This window comes from Pongo abelii, chromosome 13, assembly GCF_028885655.2.
Source record: "Pongo abelii isolate AG06213 chromosome 13, NHGRI_mPonAbe1-v2.0_pri, whole genome shotgun sequence".
Classification (NCBI taxonomy): domain Eukaryota; kingdom Metazoa; phylum Chordata; class Mammalia; order Primates; family Hominidae; genus Pongo; species Pongo abelii.
The window spans coordinates 19,024,668-19,042,586 of record NC_071998.2 but is presented as its reverse complement, the minus strand read 5'-3'; the positions used below and the strand labels follow the sequence as shown (position 1 = coordinate 19,042,586).

Sequence of the window (17,919 nt, the reverse complement as noted above, 5' to 3'; positions counted from 1 at the left end):
CAAGTTGGGCAGCATGGCAAAACGCTCTCTCTACTAAAAATACAAAAAATAGCCAGGCATGGTGGCACGTGCCTGTAGTCCCAGCTACTCAGGAGGCTGAGGTGGGAGAATCACCTGAGCTCAGGAGGTTGAGGCTGCAGTGAGCCGAGATCATGCCACTGCACTCCAGCCTGGGCAAACAGAGTGAGACCCTGTCTCAACAAAACAAAACAAAACACAGCAAAACACAAAAAACCTACAAGACATTGCTGAAAGAAATTAAAGAAGATGTAAATAAATAGAAAGACATACTGTACTCATGAACTGAAAGACTTAGTGTTAAGATATCCATGTATCCAAAGTGATTTACTGATTCAATGCAATTCTTATCAAAATGCAAATGACATTTTTGCAGAAATGGAATAAAACCATTCTATAATTTACATAGAATCTCAAGGGACCCTGCATAGCCAAAACAATCTTAAAAAAGAAGAATGAAGTTACAGTGTTCACACTTTTGATTTTAAAAATATTTTGAAGCTAGAGTAATTAAAGACAGTGTAACACTGGCATAAAGACACATATATAGACCAATGAAACAGAACAGGAAGTTCAGAATTAAACTCTCACATATATGATCTTCAACAAGGGTACCAAGACAAAACAATGGGGAAAGGACAGTCTCTTCAATAACTGGTGTTGTAAACACTAGATATCCACATGCAAAAGAATGAAGTTGAAACTTAACCTTATATCATATATAAAAATTAACTTAAAATTATTTAAAGACCTAGACATGAGACCTACAACTATAAAATGCCTAGGAGAAAAGTGTAAGAAAAGCTTCATGACACTGAATTTGGTAATGATTTCTTGAATATGATACCAAAAGAATAGGAAACAAAAGAAAAAGGTAGACAAATAGGACTACACCAAACTTAAAAATTTTTGCACATCAAAGAAGCAGTGACAAAGCAACCTGTGAAATGAGAGAAAATATTTGCAAATTATATCTAAAAGGGGTTAATATCCAGAATACTTGTCTATAGAGAACCACTACAAATCAACAACAAAAGACAATCTGTTAAAAAAATGGGCCAAGAACTTGAATAGACATTCCTCACAAGAAGAAGTACAAACATAAAAAAACATGTTCAGTGCCTTTAATCAAATTAAAACTACAATGAGTGATCTCCTGCCCATTAGGATGGTTACTACAAAAAAACAGCAAACAAAAAATATTGGAAGGAGGAGGAGAAACTGGAACCCTTGTGCACTGTTGGTAGGAATGAAAAAATGGTGCAGCTGCTATGGAAAAATGATCTGAGGTTCCCCAAATAATTAAAAATAGAACTACTATATGATCCAGGAATCTCACTTCTGGATATGTATGCAAAAGAACTAAAATAATTATGTCAAAGAGTTATCTGCATACCCGTGTTAATTGCAGCATTATTCACAAAAACCAAGAGTTGGAAGCAACCCAAATGTCTATTAAAAGATGAATAAAGAAAATGCGGACTATACATACAATGGAATGCTATTTGACCTTAACAAAGAAGAAAATTCTGTCACATGCTACGACATGAATGAACCTTGAGAATATTGTACTAAGTGAAATAAGCCAATCACAAAAAGACAAGTATTGTATGATTACATTTATATGCGGTTTCAAAAATAGACAAACTCACAGAAACAGAAACTAAAATGGTGATTGCCAGAGACTGGGGACATGGAGAAATGGGGAGATGTTGTTCAACTGGTTTAGTTTCAGGTTTGCAAGATTAAAAAGTTCTGGGAATTTGTTACACAACAATGTGCATACAGTGAACACTACTAAACTGTGCACTTAAAAAGTGGTTGAAATGGTAAATTTTATATGTGTTTTAAAATATATATATTTTTTAATTTTTAATATTTTTAAAATTTTTTTGAGACAGTCTCACTCTGTTGCCTGGGCTGGAGTGCAGTGGTGCGATCTCGGCTCACTGCAAGCTCTGCTGCCTGGGTTCACGCCATTCTCCTGCCTCAGCCTCCCGAGTAGCTGGGACTACAGGTGCCTGCCACCACGCCCAGCTAATTTTTTGTAGTTTTTAGTAGAGATGGGGTTTTTCACCGTGTTAGCCAGGCTGGTCTCGAACTCCTGACCTCAGGTGATCCGCCCACCTCGGCCTCCCAAAGTGCTGGGATTACCGCGTGAGCCACCACGCCTGGCCTGTATGTGTTTTTAAAATCACAATGAGAAATTAAAAAATAAATGAAAATAAGAAATGCTTAGCATATAAGAAAGTGAAGCATCGAAGCCCACGAAGATACAGTGAGTTTGCTTACTCCCAGCTTGTCTGGCACGGTCCAGATCTTACTGCCGATAGTCCTGCACCCTGAGTATAACCTCAGTCCCAGGCACACCACATGTTCGGACATTCTATATGAAAACCAGAGCATTTAAAGAAATGGTGTAAACAGAATAAAGGTATTTTGTTGAAAATAAAGTATAATGCTATCCTTACTTGGGAATCCCATTGCCTTTAAAGTGAAGCATATTACTGGGATGTAAACCTGTATTTTTCTCTCTTGGCTCTTTAACAGATTCTCCAGATCTGTCTTATTTATATTTCCTCCAAAATACTTTTGTGATTTCTATCTTTTCTTCTTTCTGAGCCACACTTCAGCTTCATTCCTTATGCACAGGAGAGCCTGTTCTTGGTTTCTTTTCTTCCAGGTTCTGACTTTTAATCTGCCCAAATTGTAACTGGGGCATTTATTGACAAAGAGAAATTTGAACATGTAACAGCCTTTTATTTTCTTCTAATTTTTAAGTGGTTTCTAATTAGGTAATTTCCTGAAAATTAAAGTTCTTAAAGTCTCTGATTTATTAGTTCATCATTCTTAAATTTTTAAGTTTTCTATCATTGTCTAGTAGAGTATGTCCAGTTGATAGGATATCTAAGGACATATTATCTCTCCATCAATTTATTTCTGTATTACACATACTTTCTCTCCATTCTCTTCTTCAGACCTTCTGCACCACCTCCCCCCAAAAGTTGTAACAAATAAAAATGTCTCCAGACATTGCTGAATGTCCCGAGGCGGCAAAATTTCCCTTGGTTGAGTACAGCTGATAGAAATAATGGCCAAATTTCAAGATTTTTTCCAAAGTGGTCTTCATATTCAATTCCCAAACGTGTACTTAACATTGTTCCTTCTGAAAAGAGTACTTTCCCCATTTTCTCTACCTGGAGAGAACTTCAGGAAGCTGAGACCGGCCAGACCACAGAGCTTGACCCAGGTTCCAAGACTGATGAATACCACGAGCAGAACAGTTAGGATAACCTCTTGTTTGGTTCATCCTTGTGACAACATAATTGGCCCTCTTAGGCATCAATTTTGGTGTCATCAGATTTGTGCAGTTTCCGGGACAGCCGACCTGGCCATGCTTCCTCCCGTATTGTGAACCGTCTCCTTTTGTTGCGGCTTTGAGGTCTGGTTAGGTGGTTATTATGGGCTTGCCGAATCCACTGCATCTTCGCCTCAACCCACTCTCCAACCCTCCTACCCCCACTAAGATTTCAAGTTCCTTAGGGAGGTAGATCTTTTTTTTTTTTTTTTTTTTTTGAGACAGAGTCTCCCTCTGGAGTGAGTGCAGTGGCGCGATCTTGGCTCACAGCAAGCTCCGCCTCCGGGTTCACGCCATTCTCCTGCCTCAGCCTCCGGAGTAGCTGGGACTACAGGCGCTCACCACCACGCCTGGCTAATTTTTTTTTTTGTATTTTTTTTTTTTTTTTTTTTGTAGAGATGGAGTTTCACCGTGTTAGCCACCATAGTCTCGATCTGTCAGGAGGTATATATTACTCTACTGTATTAATTGCTGATAATGTCTTCCATGGAGTAGGAACTGAATAAATACTTTTCAAATTGTAAAAAAGAAAGAGGGAATACCTCACCAACGTGTTAGAACGAATCAGAGTACCTTGTGGTCTGCCTTTCACACTTAACACTGTCTCTCAATCAGTAACACCACTAGTCACACTGACCTCAGGGACAGACTTGAGGTTCCAGAATGTGTTAGTGTGGATTAGTGTTATTTTACCGAGTGGTCCGTACTCTGTAGACTTTGGGGAACCCAGTCAAGTAAACCCCAGGTAAGCAGATTATTCCTAAGTGGGATAAGGAAGCATTGTCTAGGTCCCTGATTGTTATGGGCTTTGAATTTACCGGTGATCCTTCCGAGTCTTCAATGTATTTCTCAGCAAATATGAATAAAATGTATTGAATTTTACTCTCTCTTTGTACTGGTAATCTCTTCCTGAGAAGTAGTAAGGAAAGTTTTTGATATTCAAGGGCTCTTTCTTTCTCTTTGTGTCCATAGTTCCAGCCATGCGAGATTTCTGTGAAGGATTTAAACAAGAGAAAAAAAAAGAAGTAAGCAGCCTGCAAAGAAATGTTTAGAAAATTCCAAGTGGGTGAAGCTTGCGGGATTTGATGAGGTATCAAGAGCTCTGCAAAATGAATTCTTATACAACTTTTGGTATATGTTTTATAATTTCAAAATCAAAATGGGGTCAAAAAGTTTTTAAAGCATAATTTAAAAAAAATACCCTTGCTTAGGTGATAATGGAATATAAGTGAGCCTGGGGATGATGACATAGGCATCCTTGATTGCTCAGGCTATGGGAATAGCGGGTGATACTTGAAGTTTCCTTTTTTTACTGCTGTCTTCCAAATAAATTTTCTGTGCTTAGTAATTACTTGTTGAACAGTCAACCTGCAAATTTTACCATGAAACAACAGGATAGAGCAAAATAATGAGAACTGTAACAAATTTCATGTATTTTTATGGTTTTGTTGTGATAAATTTCACTAATCTAGCTCATGAAGAGCATTTCCTTTAAAAATTCACTTACCTGCATGATGTTCAGCCTGTAGCAACAATAGAGGGCATCTTTCATTTCCCTTATTCGAAATTAAACACCATAGCTTGCAGGTGTTTTTACTGTGATGTGAATACCATTAGGAAAAAGTTGCAACTATTATGCTTCTTAGAATTGTTTCACAAATGAGACCTTATTGGAACTATTGACCAAATATTAATGGATGACTGTATGTTTGATTTTTGTATTAAGGCAGATTTTACCAATCAAAAACACTGTTCTAGAGCCTAGAAATTATGATACTGATAAACTCTGAGTATTTTTGTTTTATTGAATAAAGCGAGCAAAATAAATTTTAGAAAAATGAAAGTGACAAACAGACAACTGTTATTATGCAAATCATTCATTTCTGGAGTAACATTAATTGCTTCTAGGATTATGAAAGAATAGGCTATTACCAAGTATGACTGATAAAACCTGAGTTTTTCTAACAGCCTAGGTAAATGGACAGAATACTAATAATAGATAACTCTTGAGCCCAAAGTAAACTATTAAAGATGTTAAGGCATAAAATATCCCACTTTAAAATTCTGCTTGTTAGAGTCAATATTTCCTACTTAAGGGTGTGCAATAGAGCTCCTCTCTCCTGAGGCTGGTAACTCTAAGCCACCTCCCATATCAAGATGTCTGTTGTATCTCACATGCCAGTTTGCATGTGAGGGTGATTTGCTTGTCTTGCTAACTTTGTTTTAGTTTTATTTTAGGTGACATCAAGACCATTCTATCATTGGGGTTACACATTTTTCATGTGCAAATTGGAAAGCACGATGAGATATCTCTCTTGCCTGTCATTATGATTTTTTTAAAAGTGAAAAATAGGCTGGGCGCTGTGGCTCACACCTGTAATCCCAGCACTTTGGGAGGCCGAGGCGGGCGGATCATGAGATCAGGAGATCAAGACCATCCTGGCTAACACGGTGAAACCCCGTCTCTACTAAAAAATACAAAAAATTAGCCAGGCGTGGTGGCAGCCGCCTGCAGTCCCAGCTACTCGGGAGGCTGAGGCAGGAGAATGGCATGAACCCAGAGGCGGAGCTTGCAGTGAGCCGAGATCGCGCCACTGCACTCCAGCCTGGGCGACAGAGCGAGACTCCATATCAAAAAAAAAAAAAAAGTGAAAAATAAAAATCCCGGTTTCTGGGGAATCAATCACTCATATAGTGCTGTTGTTAATATAAATATCTAAATCTTCACAGAGGAACAGAGGACAATATGACAATAAGCAGTACATTTTCAAGTGTCTTTTATACCCATTGAAAATTTGGTAGAAATTAGATATCTAGGAATTTCCCCTAACAGAGTAAATATACAGGCCCTGTGCGGTGGCTCACGCCTGTAATCCCAGCACTTTGGGAGACCGAGGCAGGCAGATCACGAGGTGAGGAGATCAAGACCATTCTGGCTAACATGGTGAAACCCCGTCTGTACTAAAAATACAAAAACAAAATTAGACGGGCGTGGTGGCAGGCGCCTGTAGTCCCAGCTACTCAGGAGACTGAGGCAGGAGAATGGCGTGAACTCGGGAGACAGAGCTTGCTGTGAGCCGAGATCGCGCCACTGCACTCCAGCCTGGGCGACAGAGCAAGACTACGTCTCAAAAAAGAAAAGAAAGTAAATATACAGAAATACCTGGCTATAAAACTGTCACAGCTTATTTATAATAACCTCAAACTGGAAGCAATCTAAATGTCCATCAAAAGGGGACTAGAATAATACTCAACCCTAAACAGAATATTGTGGAATATTTAATGACATGGGATGACTTCTATTTTAAGAACAAAACAGGCTGGCTCTGTGACTCAGGCTTATAATCCCAGCACTTTGGGAGGCTGAAGCAGGCGGATCATGAGGTCAGGAGATCGAGACCATCCTGGCTAACATGGTGAAACCCCGTCTCTACTAAAAATACAAAAATCAGCTGGGTGTGGTGGCCGGCGCCTGTAATCCCAGCTACTCGGGAGGCTGAGACAGGAGAATGGCGTGAACTTGGGAGGCGGAGCTTGCAGTGAGCCGAGATAGCGCCACTGCACTCCAGCTTGGGCGACAGAGCGAGACTCCGTCTCAAAAAAAAAAAAAAAAAAAAAAAAAAAGAACGAAACAAAAGATATCAAGTCCTTAGTCATTATAAAAATGATGCTTAATCATCTTCTTGGATCTTGCAGATGAATTGGTGAATAGTTTTGTGACAGACCTTTGGTTCAAGATCCATTCAAGGATATAAGACAATTGCATTGAATGGTTGAATAGGGAGATTTCTCAGGAGAATGTTGTTGGGTGCGGTTGAATATTTACTCTCCCACATCCCTGCCTGGCAGCAGGGCCTGTAAGGAGACTATTCTGTGAGCTTGTATCATCTCCCTGGATTCTAGGAGCAAATTAAGAAGCAAATGTCGGACCGCTGCCTGTGAAAACCACAGGTCCAAGACACTGAGAGGAACCAGGAACCACGGTAAGAAGAGAGGAAAGAGGTGTGGGTGCCTACACTTTTCATCATTTGCATGACAAGGGGGTCCCATGAGTCAAGTACAGTCTAGGAGGTAATTGAGGTGGAGCTGTGCTGAAGGGACCCTGACCAAGAGTTGAGGGGCACCAGCGGAGAGGCTGTGGGTTGTACCTCCAGGGGCAGATGCTGGAAGTGGTGCCTGAAAGGAGTCAGCAGGGAGAGTCACATTGCTTGTATCTTGAGACATAACTGGGTGTGCAAAATGGGAAATCACTATCGATCTCTCAATAGGAATCTTTCAGGGATCGAGCCGGTTGTGAACATTCTGTAACATCAGATTAAATAGGGCTTTTTCTGTTCTTCTTCTCTCTTTCATGCCTTTCTTCCCCCAGATAGACATACTCAGTGAGCTTCCTTCCCAGTTTGAAGCAGGTCTGAGGTGGGGAAGTAGAGAAAATCAAAGTTTTGACTATTGCATGGAAGTGGACATCCTAATTATTGAAATAATACTGTTGTGGCCACGGCTGATGTTTAGCTGACATGTACTGGTGTGGTTGCACTGGTTATTAAAATATTAAAATACTTTAATATTGGTTAGTAAACAGTCCTCATCCCAGGCCCCTTGAGGGCCTCCCCTTGGCTCTGGAAACCCTGTGGGCACTGCTATTCCTCCTTCCCACCCCCTCCACACACTTCCTATCCCTGGAGACCAGTGTCCCCGGAGGTGAGGCTGATGCTCCAGTGGGCTGTACCCAATGTCTCTGGTTTCGCAGCCCGGCTTCCTGGGATTGTCCTCATGTGATCCTTATGGGAACAGCAACTTCCTCAATTGTCACCTCTTTTAAATTTCACCCAAGAGAAATTATGAACTGGCTCAAGTTTTATACAAAGGACTCCCCCAAAATCGGCCTCAAAAGCACTTTTGTTAGGACATTTTTGAGAAAAAAATATATGATGCTTTATAACCATTTCTAGGGGATGGTAACATGGCTAACTTTTAAACTTTTATTTATTAGTTTTTTTTTTTAGACGGAATCTCGCTCTGTTGCCCAGGCTGGAGTGCAGTGGTGTGACCTCGGCTCACTGCAAGCTCTGCGGTTTACACCATTCTCCTGCCTCAGTCTCCCAAGTAGCTGGGACTACAGGTGCCTGCCATCACGCCCATCTAATTTTGGTTTTGTATTTTTAGTAGAGACGGGGTTTCACTGTGTTAGCCAGGATGGTCTCGATCTCCTGACCTCGTGATCCACCCGCCTCTGCCTCCCAAAGTGCTGGGATTACAGGCATGAGCCACCAAGCCTGGCCCTGACCAGTATTTCTTAAGTTTCATAAAAAAAATATATATATAGAGTACTCTTTTGACTATTACTGTTTTGAATGAGAGGAATAAAATAATACATGCAAATAAATGGGATTTTGTATTTTTCCTTCACATACCTTGACCTACGTTTAAAATGTAAGCCTCTCACCCTCCCGACAACTCCATATCCCCACCCCCTGCTCTGTGTGGTCAGAGTTGGTGCATCCCAGTGCCTTGAATAGGGTCTGACACATTTGCTGTTGGAATCACTTGAAACATTTCACTTAGCCAGGAACATAGTAAAGTATAAATGATGCTGAGGTATATCTCCCCAAGGAGGAGGACACAGAGCAAGTTCTCTGTGGGAGCAGGAGGAGGGACTGGCCCTGTGTACCCACTGCCTCCCCACGGCTTCCTCAACTTTTGTTTGATTTTTCCTCAATCAGGAACATGACATCACATTCATCCAGACCTTGAACCCATCTTATTATGTTTATTCCTAGGTATTTTCTTGTTTTTCTGACATTGCAAATAGAATCTTTTTCCTTATTTCAATTTTCTGGTTGATTATTTCCATCATAAAGGAAAGTTGCTCTGTAAAATTTACCTGTTTCTAGCCACGCGATAAAATTTTCTTATTAGTTTCAATGGTGACTGTATATACACACACACACACACACACACACAGACATATATATATATATATACTTTAAGTTCTGAGATACGTATGCAGAACGTGCAGGTTTGTTACATAGGTATACACGTGCCATGGTGGTTTGCTGCACCCATCACCCCATCATCAACATTAGGTATTTCTCCTAATGCTATCCCTCCCCTAGCCCCCCACCCCCACTGACAGGCCCTAGTGTGTGATGTTGCCCTCCCTGTGTCCATGTGTTCTCATTGTTCAACTCCCACTTAATGACTGAGAACATGGGGTGTTTCATTTTCTGTTCCTGTGTAAGTTTGCTGAGAATGATGGTTTCTAGCTTCATCCATGTCCCTGCAAAGGATGTGAACTCATCCTTTTTTATGACTGCATAGTATTCCATGGTGTATATATACCACATTTTCTTTATCCAGTCTGTCACTGATGGGCATTTGGGTTGGTTCCAAGTCTTTGCTATTGTGAACAGTGCTGCAATAAACATACATTTCCATATGTCTTTATAGTAAAATGATTTATAATCCTTTGGGTATATACCCAGTAATGGGATGGCTGGGTCAAATGGTATTTCTGCTTCTGGATCCTTGAGGAATCGCTACACTGTCTTCCACAATGGTTGAACTAATTCACACTTCTACCAACAGTGTAAAAGCATCCCTATTTTTCCACATCCTCTCCAGCATCTCTTGTTTCCTGACTTTTTAATGATTGCCATTCTAGCTGGCAATCTCATTATGGTTTTGGTATCTCATTGTGGTTTTGATTCACATTTCTCTAATGACCAGTGATGATGAGCTTTTTTTCATATGTTTTTTGGCCACATAAATGTCTTCTTTTGAGAAGTGTCTGTTCATATCCTTTGCCCACTTTTTGATGGGGTTGTTTGTTTTTTTACTTGTAAATTTGTTTAAGTTCCTTGTAGATTCTGGATATTAGCCCTTTGTCAGAAGGATAGATTGCAAAAATTTTCTCCCATTCTGTAGGTTGCCTGTTCAGTCTGATGACAGTTTCTTTTGCTCTGCAGAAGCTCTTTAGTTTAATTAAATCCCATTTGTCAATTTTGGCTTTTGTTGCCATTGCTTTTGGTGTTTTAGTCATGAAGTCTTTGCTCATGCCTATGTTGTGAATGGTATTGCCTAGGTTTTCTTCTAGGGTTTTTAGGGTTTTATGTCTTACATTTAAGTCTTTAATCCATCTTGAGTTAATTTTTGTAGAAGGTGTAAGGAAGGGGTCCAGTTTTGGTTTTCTGCATATGGCTAGCCAGTTTTCCCAACACCATTTATTAAATAGGGAATCCTTTCCCCATTGCTTGTTTTTGTCCAGTTTGTCAAAGATCAGATGGTTATAGATGTGTGACATTATTTCTGACTCTTCTGTTCTGTTCCATTGGTCTATATATCCATTTTGGTACCAGTAAATGGTGACTTTTTTTAAAAAGCAAACTCTTTTGAATTTTTTATGTTTATAATAAAGCAAATAATTTTGTCTTGCTTTTATAAAAAAATTGAGGTAAAATTCACATAACATAAAGTTAACCATTTTACAGTGAACTATTCGGTGGCACTGAGCATATTTACAATGTTATAGAAGTACCACCTCTGTTTAGTTTCAAAATATTTTCATCACTACAAAATAAAACCATGTAAGCAGTCAAATCCCACCTGTCCTCTCGTTCTGTCTCTGTCAACCACCAATCTGTTTTATGGGTTTACCTGTCCCGGATATTTCATATAAATGAAATTATACAATAACCCTGTATAATTTTTTGTGGGCCTGACTTCTTTCATTTAGCATAATGTTTTTGAGGTTCATTCATGTTATAACATTTATCAGTACTCCACTTCTTTTTATGGTTGCATAATATTCCACTATATGTGTATATCATAATTTGTTTATACATTCCTCTGTTGACGGACATCTGGGTTGTTTCCAACTTTTGGCTATTTTGAAGAGAGCTCTTTTGAAGATGTATGTACATGTATTTGTTTGAGAACTTGTTTTCATTTCTTTGGGGTATATACCTAGGAGTGAAATTGCTGGGTCATATAGTAATTCTGTGTTCAACTTTTTGACCACTGCCAAACTGCTTTCCACAAACATCATCATCACTAGCCATGTATGATTTACTCCACATCTTCATCAACACTTGGTGTTTAATTTTTTTTTTTAATTATAGCCATCCTGGTAGCGAAGTGGTATCTCATCGTGGTTTTGATTTGTATTGCTCTAATAACTAATAGTATTGAACATCTTTTCATGTGCTTCTTGGCCATTTGTAGGTCTTCTTTGCAGAAATACCTATATAATTTCTTTGACCATTTTATTTTAATTGGGTTGTTTGTCTTTCTATTGTTGAGTAGTTAAAGTTCTTTATATAGACACATCATTTAGAGATTTGCAATTTTTTTCTCCCATTCTGTAGGTTATTTTTAAACTTTCTTAATAATATCATTTGGTGTACAAAAGTTTTAAATTTTGATGGAGCCCAATTTATATATTTCTTAATTTGTTGTTCATGCTTTTCGGGTCATGTCTAAGAACATGTATGTACCTAATCTGTATCTGAGAACCTAATCTCAGATTCAAGATCAGGAAGATTTAAGCATAGGTTTTCTTCTAAGAGTTTTGTAGATTTAGCTCTTGCATTTAGGTCTTTGATACATTTTGAGTCAGTTTTTCTATATGGTATGAAATAAGGGTTCACCTTCATTCTTTTGCACATGGCTATTTGGTTGTCCAAGCACTATCTGTTGAAGAGACTATTCTTTCCCCATTGAATGGTCTTTGCACCCTGTCAAAAATTAATCACCACAAATGCATGGGCTTATTTCTGGAATCACAATTCTATTTTTCTCATCTATATGTTTATCCATAAGGATAAACAGGGCCACACTGTTTTGATTATTGTTAACTTTGTAATAAGTTTTGAAATTGGAAAGTGTGAGTCCTACAACTTTACTCTTCTTTTTCAATAATACTGTCTTAGCTGTTCGAGATCTTTTGCAATTCCTTACATATTTGATAATTAGCTTTTCCATTTCTGCAAAAAGACTATTCAAATTTTGACATAGATTGTATTGAAACTAGATCTGTTTAAGTATTGCCACTGTGGCAATATCAAGTCTTCCAATCCATGAACACAAGGCATATTTCCATTTATTTAGGTATTCTTTAATTTCTTTCAGCAATGGTTTGTAGTTTTCATTGTGTAATACTTTCACTTCCTTGATAACATTTAATTTGAGGTGTTTTTTTTTTTACCATTTTTATGCTATTATAAATGGAATTGTCTTAATTTAGTTTTTAAATTATTCACTGCACCTTTCTAAGAACACATGTGATTTTTGTGTTCAGCTTGTACCTTTGCTGAATTTGTTTATCAGCTGTAGTAGTGGTTTCTCTGGGATTTTCTATATCTAGGGTTATCAGTGAATAGAGATCTTTCGATGCTTCTTATTTATTTTTCATTTCTGATTTCTCTGGCTAGAACTTCCAGTACAATGTTAAATGAAAGTGGTAAAAGGGGTCCTCCTTGTTTTGTTCCTGATCTTAGGAGAAAGTTTTAGTCTTTAACCAGTGAATATGATTTTGACTATGGGTTTTTCATAAATGCCCTTATTTTATGTTAAGGAATTCCCCTTCAATTTGTAATTTTATATGAGGATTTTTTTTTCTTTTGAGACAAAGTCTAGCTTTGTCACCCAGGCTGGAGTGCAATGGCTCGATCTTGGCTTACTGCAACCTCCACGTCTCGGATTCAAGTGATTCTTCTGTCTCAGCCTCCTGAGTAGCTGGGACTACAGGCACCTGCCACCACGCCCGGCTAATTTTTTTTTTTTTTTTTTCATAGAGAGGGGGTTTCACCATGTTGACCAGCCTGGTCTCAGGAGGTCTAGAACCCCTGACCTCGTGATCCACCCACCTCAGGCTCCCAAAGTGCTGGGATTACAGGTGTGAGCCACTACGCCTGGCCTGAGGATTTTTATCATGAAAGTGTGGCAGATTTTGTTGAATGCATTTTCTGCAGTTGAGATGATCCTGAATTTCTCCTCGCCCCCACACACCTATATCCTATTAATGTCATATAATACATTGAGTTTCTAATGTTGGACCATCCTTGCTTTCCTGGGCTGAATTCCACTTAGATATGGTATAAAATCCTTTTAATATGCTGTTGGATTTCATTTGCTAGCATTTTGTTGTGGATTTTTGCATCTTTATTCATAAGGGATATTGGTCTGTAGCTTTCTTTTCTTAGAATATCTTTGCCTGGTTTTCATATCAGGGTAATGCTGTCCTTATAGAATAAGTTAGAAAGTGTTCCCTCCTCTTCAACTTTTTTGGAAAAGCTTGAGAAGGATAGATATTAATTGTTTTTCAATTTGTATTTTTATTTCAATAGTTTTGGAGGTACGGGTAGTTTTTGCTTACATGGATAAATTCTTTAGTGGTAATTTCTGAGATTTTGGTGTACCTGTCACCTGAGCAGTGTACACTGTACCCAACATGTGGTCTTTTATCACTTATGCCTCTCCCACTCTTCCCCTCTGAGTCCCCAAAGTCCATTATATAATTCTTATTCATTTGCATCCTCATATCTTAACTCCCACTTATAAGGGAGAACATATGATATTTGATTTTCCATTCTTGAGTTACTTCACTTAAAATAATGGCCCCCAACTCCACCCAAGTTGCTGCAAAAGACATTATTTTATTCCTTTTTATGTCTGAGTAGTATTCCATGGTGTATATATACTACGTTTTCTTTATTCACTCATTGGTTGATGGGCACTTAGGTTGATTCCATATCTTTGCAATTGCAAATTGTGCTGCTATCAATATGCATGTGTGTGCATGTATCTTTTTTCATATAGTGACTTATTTCCCTTTGGGTAGTTACCCAATAGCAGGATTGCTGGATCGAATGGTAGTTCTACTTTTGGTCCTTTAAAACTGTTTTCCAGCCTGGCACAGTGGCTCACGCCTGTAGTCCCAGCACTTTGGGAGGCCAAGGCAGGCAAATCATGAGGTCAGGAGATCAAGACCATCATGGCTAACACGGTGAAACCCTGTCTCTACTAAAAAATACAAAAAATTAGCTGGGCATGGTGGCGGGTGCCTGTAGTCCCAGCTACTCAGGAGGCTGAGGCAGGAGAATGGCGTTCACCCTGGGAGGTGGAGCTTGCAGTGAGCCAAGATGGTGCCACTGCAGTCTAGCCTGGGCAACAGAGTGAGACTCTGTCTCAACAAATAAATAAATAAATAAATAAAATTAAAAAACAAAAAAAAAAAACAAAAAACCTGTGTTTTCCACAGTGGAAAACTAGTTTTTCCATACTGTTTTCCATAGTGGTTGTACTAGTTTACATTCCTACCAGCAGTGTAGATGTGTTACCTTTCCACTACATCCATGCCAACATCTATTGTATTTTGACTTTTTAATTATGGCTATTCTTGCAAGAGAAAGGTGATATCTCATTGTGGTTTTAATTTGTATTTCCCTGATAATTAGTGATGTTGAGCATTTTTTTCACTTTGTTGGATGTTTGTATATCTTCTTTTGAGAATTGTCTATTCATGTCCTTTGCCCACTTTTTCATGGAATTATTATTATTTTTTACTGTTGATTTGTTTCAGTTCTTGTAGATTTTGGATATTAGTCCTTTGTCAAACGCATAATTTGCAAATACTTTCTTCCAATCTGTGGGTTGTCTGTTTACTCTGCTGATTATTTCTTTCACTTTGTAGAAGCTTTTTAGTTTAATTAGGTGCCATGTATTTATTTTTGTTTTTGTTGCATTGCTTTTGGGGTCATAGTTAAGAATTCTTTGCTTAAGCCAATGTCTAGAAGACTTTTTCTGATGTTATCTTCTAAAATTTTTATGGCTTCAGGTCTTAGATTTAAGTCTAAGTTTTCTTAGATATAAGCCATTTTGAGTTGACTTTTGTATAAGTGAGAGATGATGATTCAGTTTCATTCATAAAATTTTTATGGTTTCAGGTCTTAGATTTAAGTCTAAGTTTTCTTAGATTTAAGCCATTTTGAGTTGACTTTTGTATAAGTGAGAGATGAGGATTCAGTTTCATTCTTCTACGTGTGGCTTGCCAGTTTTCCCGGCACCACTTACTGAATAGAGTGTCCTTTCCCCAATTTATGTTTTTGTTTGTGTTGTTGAAGATCAGTTGGCTGTAAGTATGTTGGCTTTATTTATGTGTTCTCTGTTCTATTCCATTGGTCTATGTGCCTACTTTTATACCAGTACCATGCTGTTTTGGTGACTTTAGCCTTTTAGTATAATTTGAAGTTGGGTAATGTGATGCCTCCAGATTTGTTCTTTTTGCTTAGTATTGCTTTGGCTATGCAGGTTCTTTTTTGGTTCCATATGAATTTCAGGATTGCTTTTTCTGGTTCTATAAAGAATGATGATGGTATTTTGTTGGGAATTGCATTGAATCTGTAGATTGCTTTGGACAGTATGGTCATTTTCACAATATTTATTCTACCCATCCGTGAGTGTGGGATGTGTTTCCATTTGTTCATGTCATCTATGAATCTTTCAGTAGTGTTTTGTAGTTTTCCTTGTAGAGATCTTTCACCTCCTTGGTTAAATATATTCCTAAGTATTTTGTTTTACTTTTGCAGTTGTAAAAGGGGTTGAATTTTTTTTTTTTTTTTTGAGACAGAGTCTCATTCTGTCACCCAGGCTGGAGTGCAATGGCGCAATCTCAGCTCACTGCAACCTCTGCCTCCCAGGTTCAAGTGATTCTCCTGCCTTAGCCTCCTGAGTAGGTGGGATTACAGGTGCCCACCAATGTGCCCGGCTAATTTTTGTATTTTTAGTAAAGAGTGGGTTTTGCCATGTTGGCCAGGCTGGTTTCAAACTCATGACCTTAGGTGATCTACCCGCCTCAGCCTCCCAAAGTGCTGAGGATTGTGGACACGAGCCACTGTGCCTGGCTGAATTGAATTCTTAATTTGATTCTTAGCTTGGTCACTCTTGGTGTATAGCAATGTTACTGATTTATGTACATTTATTTTGTATCCTGAGACTTTATTGAATTCATTTGTTAGGTCTAGGAGCTTTTCAGATGAGTCTTTAAGGTTTTCTAGGTATAGAATTATATCATCAGTGAACAGCAACAGTTTGACTTCCTCTTTTCCAGTTTGGATGCCCTTTATTTCTTTCTCTTGTCTGATTGCTCTGGCCAGCACTTCCAGTACTATGTTAAGTAGAAGCAGTAAAAGTGGGCATCCTTGTCTTGTTCCTGTTCTCAGGGGGAATGCTTTCAGCTTTTCCCTATTCAGTATGATGTTGAGTATGGGTTTGTCATATATGGCTTTTATTACTTTAAGATATGTCCCTTCTATGCTTATTTCGTTGAAGGTTTTTATTATAAAGGAATGCTGGATTTATATATAATGATAAAAGGATTAGTCAAACAGGAAGATATTATGATCCTAAATTTATATGCACCTAACACTGGAGCTTCCAAATTTGTAAAACAATTACTACTAGACCTAAGAAATGAGATAAACAGCAGTACAAATATAGTGGGGGACTTCAATACTCCACTTACAGCACTAGACAGATCATCAAGACAGAAAGTCAACAAAGAAATAATGGACTTAAACTATACCCTAGAACAAATGGACTTAACAGATAATTGCAAAACATTCTTCCCAACAACTGCAGGATATACTTTTTTTTTCATCAGCACATGGAACATTCTCCAAGATAACCTATGATAGGTTACAAAACAAGTCTCAACAAATTTAACGAAATTGAAATCATATCAAGTATTTTCTCAGACCATAGTGGAATAAAACTGGAAAGCAACTCCAGAAAGAACACTTAAAATGATATAAATACATGATAATTACATAATCTGTTCTCGAATGATTTGGTGGTTAACAATGAAATCAAGATAGGAATTAAAAATTCTTTGAAATGAATGAGAACAATGGCACAACTTATCAAAACTTCTGGAATACAGCAAAACTGGTGCTAAGAGGAAAGTTTATAGCATTAAATGCCTACGTCAAAAGTCTGAAAGAGCACAAATAGAAAACCTAATGTCATACCTGAAGGAACTAGAGAAACAAGAACAAACTAAACTGAAACCCAGCAGAAGAAAAGAAATAACAAAGATGGAAGAGAACTAAATGAAACAAAAAATACAAAAGATAAATGAAATGAAAAGCTGGTTCTTTGAAAAGATAAACAAAGTTGATAACCATTAGTGAGATTAACCAAGAAGAGAAAAGATTCATATAAGCTCAAGTAGAAATGAAACTGGAGATAGTACAACCAATACCACAGAAATACACAAGGTCATTCAAGGCTACTATAAACACCTTTACATGCACAGACTAGAAAGTCTAGAGGAGATGGATAAACTCCTGGAAATATACAACCCTCCTAGACTAAATCAGGAAGAAATAGAAACCCTGAGCAGACCAATAACAAGCAGCAAGATTGATCAGTGATTAAAAAAAAAAAAAAACACTGCCAACAAAAAAAGAATCCAGAACCAGATGGATTAACAGCTGAAATCTATCAGACATTCAAAGAAGAACTGGTATCAATCCTACTGAAAC

General features: G+C 38.1%; 1 long non-coding RNA gene across 1 annotated transcript in view; it reads left to right on the top strand.

Annotated features, from left to right (window-relative positions):
- Positions 1-2,766: 2,766 nt before the first annotated feature.
- Positions 2,767-17,919, top strand: part of LOC129047781 (uncharacterized) — a 44,651-nt gene continuing 29,498 nt past the window's right edge. Inside the window, exons 1-3 of the long non-coding RNA XR_010136487.1 lie at positions 2,767-3,460; positions 3,773-3,820; positions 4,349-4,466. This is a non-coding gene — a long non-coding RNA (uncharacterized LOC129047781). The remainder of the gene's footprint in view (positions 3,461-3,772; positions 3,821-4,348; positions 4,467-17,919) is intronic.